Here is a 6025-nt window from a genome sequence, read left to right as displayed (position 1 = left end):
GCACTGCAATTATACCCACTGCTGAAGTCTGTGAAAATTATTTACTATCCAGTGCAGAAGTAATAAGGGTTGTGTGAAATGCCCTCCAATTTTGATATTAATCTCAAAATCAGCACATTCCACACAGCTGAACAAATGTCTAGAAATGATGCCTCGGCACATTGTTTCAGTGATGCACAGCACTGCTTTGTCCCCCTGGCAACGGTTTCTTCTGAGCACCATTTTGATTTCTCTTCTTTGCCCTCAATGCTCTTGGACTTACTTGCCTGCCCTGCTCTTCAGCCTGGTTGGCTAGCGATGATCCGTTCTATTTTATTTGCAAGTGCTCACGTCGTCACTGTATTGGATGTAGCTTTGTAGATGTGATGCTGCTGGCAAAACTCAGGGGTTGCACAGCCAATAGGATTAAACGCCAACGAAGGCCAACAAGGTTGGGGACAGTGAGAGTAAAAAAAGACAAATGGCACTGGGAACACCATGGAAACGATTTAAGCGGGCTTATGAATGCCATAAATTGCTGAAAAAGAGAGGCAGTGTTCATTACAAAACAAGGCAAGTCGTTTAGGTTTGACCCTTAGAGTAACCAGCAGTGAGTGGTGACACGGGAATTTTGAAGGGGGCTGTGGAGTGATGTAGAGACTCAACATTGCTTCTGTGAGATGTGGCCTCTGTCACATCTGTGATGCAGCGAACTTGAAGCAAAGTCTGCCCTCTCAATGGGGGCAATTGTGGGTCCGTGGCTCAGTGGTACAGCATCAGCTTTGAGTGTTAAGGGTCCCAGGTTCTATCCCTAGGTCCAGAAATTGTGGCAAATAACTCCACCACCAGCAGTAACTGGGAGCCCATCAGAAACTGCCCAGTGGCACACCAATGGATTGCACCCCATCTCCTCTATATCATAGAGGCAGGAGTGGCCTGGTCTGTCTCTGCTCCCAAGGTGAAATGGGAACTGCCCCCAACTTGGCAGCCCCAAAGCTGTTTATGGCCCACCTTTTTTAGGTTGAATAGTGAACTGAATGTCATTTCCTTCTTGCCAGTTCCCCCCTCTCTCTGGTTGCTTAAAAACGAAAAAAACTTGCTAGCACTGCATGCCAATGGAGCTTTATTAAGTACAAACCCCAAAATTTTTACAGGGCAAGGCAAAACATTGGGTTTGTGCTCCACAATGCTGCAAATGGAGTCAATTGATGCTGCCAACTACAATGCCTTTAACTAGGATCCCAGGTTTTAGTATCAATTTTTCATTTTGGGAGTGGGGTTTGTGGTGCAGAAGGGTTTGAAACTCTTGCAAAAGTTTGGGACCGGTTTGGAGTGAATTGGACCATACTGGGTTTGGCGGGGATACCTGTAGCCCCTAGCCTCAGTATCTCAGTTTGGGGAGTGGTACAATACACGGGGTTCTCAGTACAAAACAGCACAAAATGAATAAAATTATTTGGCACCAGTTGAGGAAATCCCAAATTTTGGGGTTTATACTTAACAAAGCTCCTGAATGGGGTGAGGGGAGAGTCAAGTCTTTGAGAAACTGGTAATCAAATTTCTCTCAAAGAAGACCACACTGCAGCTCTAACTTCTGTAAAGAGTTTATCACACTATAGATGTTAATGAGCGAAGCCAGGATGTCTATGCTATCGTCTCCAGCAACTGTTTTATGAATGGCTGCTGTTAATAAGGCGATTATCACTGTCTGTGGTGTCTGCATTTCATTTTCCTCTGTCCTCACTGTTTACAATCCTCTCCTCCCTGGCAACATCTATATAACACATCATGCACATAACAATATAGATTGTAGTATATGAAAGCTTACGCCACCATTAAGGATGAGCTAATCTGTCAATTTCACTTATTTCAGTTATAAGTTAAGTTCTCCATGTTAGTTTGTGCATGTTTTCTTTTAAGCCCTCAAGGTAAATTCATCAGTATCTTAGTGCAAATTTCTTCTCATGTACACATTTGGTGTGCCATCTTCCACAATACAGTGGTACTTTGGTACACAAATGCCTTGGCTTCCGAACAAATCGGCTCCTGAACACCGCAAACCCGGAAGTGTTCTGGTTTGTGAACATTTTCTGGAAGCCGAACATCCAATGCAACTTCCGATTGAGTGCAGGAAGCTCCTACAGCCAATCAGAAGACGCCCTTTGGTTTTCAAACAGTTTCGGGAGTTGAACGGACTCCTGGAATGGATTAAGTTCAAGAACCAAGGTACCACTGTATGTGTATAGTGCATTTTTGCACGTTCTTTTCACCAATATATGCACATTCTAAACAGGTGCGTGCATTCTAGTATATGTTTCTTTGCTGCAGAACTGCATTGCTAAATTTGGAGAAGTGTGAATATCAAAGGATAGCTCTCTTTTAGTTTTCACATTGTTTCATAAAGGGATTGTGAACTGGATTGAATCTCTCACACAGCTCTCCCTACACACAGCTCTCTCTGTACCACATCCTTCAGCATCCACCACCTGAGGCAGCTGCCTCTTTCTGTTTAACGGTAGCACCAGCCCTGCACCAGTCCCACAACTCCCCGATAAATGATGGCAGCCCCCAGACACAGATACTGTTTCCTGCTCCCACTAGGTAGGTTTATTGAGGGGTCTAACCAGAGGGCACTGTGCTGAGAAATAATCAATGCCTCATCATTGTAGCCTAGGATAATGCTAATGCTGGGCCTGGCAGCAAGGGATGTCAAATTTTAATAGCCCCTTACACCAAAAACTCCCTGCGTGTAGAAACTTAGCACATCTCGATTCCCCACAACCTTTCTCCTTGACATGCTAGCTTTCCACATGCAAGGCACTTCCGAGATAAGAGAAGCATTCAAAACAATTGCCAGCCGGCGTTGCTAAGTGGTGCTGTCCCAGGGCAACTGTGGTGTGTGTTTTTCCTTAATATTTGAATTGGCTTTCATGTGCTGCTGTCTGTAGCTGTTCTTTAGCCCTTGAACAGCAACCTGGAAAGGCCTGAACAGCACTCTGCACTGGTGAGTCATCTGCTGACAGCAGCAAAGTCAGCCCTAAACACAGGTCTGAGGACAAGGCAGATTCAGAGTTTGTCACAACAGATCTCAGAATGGGGAGCACATGGGAATCATGAACAGGACCTGTGAGCTCTCTCACACAGGATCAGAAAGAGCCCATAGACCACTTCTTTTCATTTCACTTTCCCTCCTTCCCCATTTCATTAAATATTAATTTTCTTTTTGTTTCTAGCTACATTTTTTTCAAAACAGCTTCTTTTCATTGAACTGAAGTGTTATAGGATTGTGATTTTTGTTCTGTAATATTTTGTCATTTCTATGGTTTGCAAACTTCTTTCTGCCTGAGAGATGGAGATTTCCACTGTCTCAGCCACAAATATGGATAGTCTGGACCTCATATTTTTGTTTTACCCTTAGAACATGTAACATTGTGTTACAGAGGATCTTCCATTATTGTTGTTGTTTTTTAAAAAAACAAACCACAAATAAATATGAGATTTAGTGGGGTATATAAAATTCAGCATCAGACCCTCCCTGTGATCTTAGGCTGAAGTAATAATAAAAATAGCAGTAATACTGAGAACAGAAAAATCAGCAGAGCTCTTTTTTCTCCCACAATGCCTTCCCCAACATGGTGTCCTCCAGATGTTTTGGACTATTGATCCCATCAGCCCCAGTCAGCAAAGCCAATGGTTAAGGATGATGGAAGTTGTAGTCCAACCATATCTGGGCTGCACAACCATGTTAGTAAAGGCTGGACAGGGGCATTGTGTTGAGTGTGTTTGTGGAAACTGTGACCAGCACCCACAAATGCTACATCTAGAGCATTAGGTGGAGGGAAATGTTCAGGAGCCATCGTTTCTCTGTAGTAATTTGCTGTTGTCTCTGAAGGAAGAGCAAAGGCAGAGCCAACACAATCTGGCATTTCACCACTTTAGATCAAACATCAATGCATTGTTCAGATATCTATACACTGCATAAATTCCTATTTTAAAAAAAACCCAGAATTTCCCAACAATTTTGAGAATTGCCTTATGCTTTTCCAGACTCAGCCACTGCTTCCCTTCCACCTTCTGCTTCCTGAGCTACCCCGTCAAAACCCACACTTGCAAACAGAAGATTAATATTTCAGAACCATTTTATGGAATAACCTGGCAAAGTTAGAAGCAGACCGGGGCACTATAGCCTGGTTCCTTTAATCCCCCGAGTCATGCTCCACAAGGATACCACAGCTGATGCTAGCATTGAGGCATTGAGAGTTGGGTGTGCCAACACAGCTTGCCCCCTCCCATGGCACAGTTCCTTTGCCAGGGCCAACCAAAGCATTCTTGGTCCCGAAACTTGGCCTGGAACCAGTCTGAAATGGATCCAGATCATTAATTTCATCCAGAAGTGCCTCAACCTGTTCAGCTTATTTTCCTGGGAAAGCTTAATGTCTTGAGCAAGAAATGGAGCTTTGCTGATCACTTGTTATATTCTGAATGTATGGAAATTGCAGTCATCTCATATACCAGAAACAAAGAGCTAAAGATGGATTGTCTACACTACCACTAGACAAAATCATGGAGCACAGGGCTACCAATGACTACTAGGCAAGGCGAGTACATGTAACTTGCAGGGTCAAATGCCTCAGAATTACCAGTTACTGGGGAACAGCAGTAAGAAAGGTGCTGTTGCTTGTGGGCTTCCCATAGGTATCTGGTTGGCCACTGTGGAAAACAGGATGCTGGGCCTTTTGTCTGACTAAGCAACACTCTTCTTAAATATCACTTGCTGGGGTAACATTTGGAGGAAGGTTGCCCCCTAGTGGTCCAGTGATTTGTGGCACTTTCCCTAAGCACGTTGGAGCTACATGGTTAACAAATCTACAGTTCCCAGGATTTTTGAAGAGAAGCCATTGCTGATCGAAGTGGCATGACAATGCATGTGGGACTTCTCTTTCACTTGCATCACCCTCATAATCTATTCCGCCTGGCTTTCAATTTGAATTTAGCCTGATCTTTTATTCCCCTTCCTTCCCTCCCCTCCCCTTTTTATTAAGGTTACCCGCTCTGGGATCCCACAGCTAATTCTCCCCTGGCCTCCTTGCTGGGCCAAATAGGACTAATTTAGCTAGCTAGCCCTGGTGATCTTCTAATGTTTATTGGATGGATTTCCCCCAAAATTGATTTTCGAACTTTGAATTTGTTATTCACGCTTTTATACTGTATTTTATGCTGTTTTTTGTTGTATCACAATTGTTTTAATTGAGCCCGGTTTTCTGAACTGGAAAGGGCGGGGTATAAATATAAAGTTGTTGTTGTTGTTGTTGTTGTTATTACTATCATCTCTTCCTCCCCCCCCTCCCATTCCTTCCTTCCTTTTCTTTGGACAGCGACGTGGCTGCTTGAAGCACCCAAGCCCTACCGCTCTTGCTAATTTGCCTCTCCCTTCATTATCCCTCAACCTGTCCAGGCTCTCATCAGCCCAAGTGGGCCTCCCTGCTCCTGCCAAGCCCTGCTCCCAGGGGGCCATTCCCACTTTGGCGCAACATGCGAAGGTCGGTGCCCAGTGGCCAAACAACACAAGTGACCCTCTCCTTCATGGATCGACCTTTTCAGAGTAAAGAGAGAGTTTCTGCCTCCATTTAAAGCACTATTACGCTACTTTAAACAGCCATGGCTTTCCCCCAAAGAATCATGGGAGATGTCAGTTGTTAAGCATGCTGAGAGCTGTTAGGAGACCTCTGTTCCTCTCACAGAGCGACAATTCCCAACGAGGTTTAACAATCGATCCCTCTTTCTAGTGGGCTATGGGAATTATAGTTCTGTGTGGGGAACAGGGGTCTGCCAACAACTCCTAGCACCCCAACAAACTGCAGTTCTCAGGATTATTTGGGGGTTAAAAGTTAATGACTGTTAAAAGTGGCCTAAGAGCGCTTTAAATGTATGGTGATGATGTGCTCCAAGTCTCCAAAAAATCATCAAAAAGTAGCTAACCTTTCCCAGCATCGTGTGTGTGTGTGTGTGTGTGTGTGTGTGTGTGTGTGTGATGTTTAAAAAACAA

This window comes from Podarcis raffonei, chromosome 8, assembly GCF_027172205.1.
Source record: "Podarcis raffonei isolate rPodRaf1 chromosome 8, rPodRaf1.pri, whole genome shotgun sequence".
NCBI classification, from domain to species: domain Eukaryota; kingdom Metazoa; phylum Chordata; class Lepidosauria; order Squamata; family Lacertidae; genus Podarcis; species Podarcis raffonei.
Note: the sequence above shows the minus strand (reverse complement) of the source record.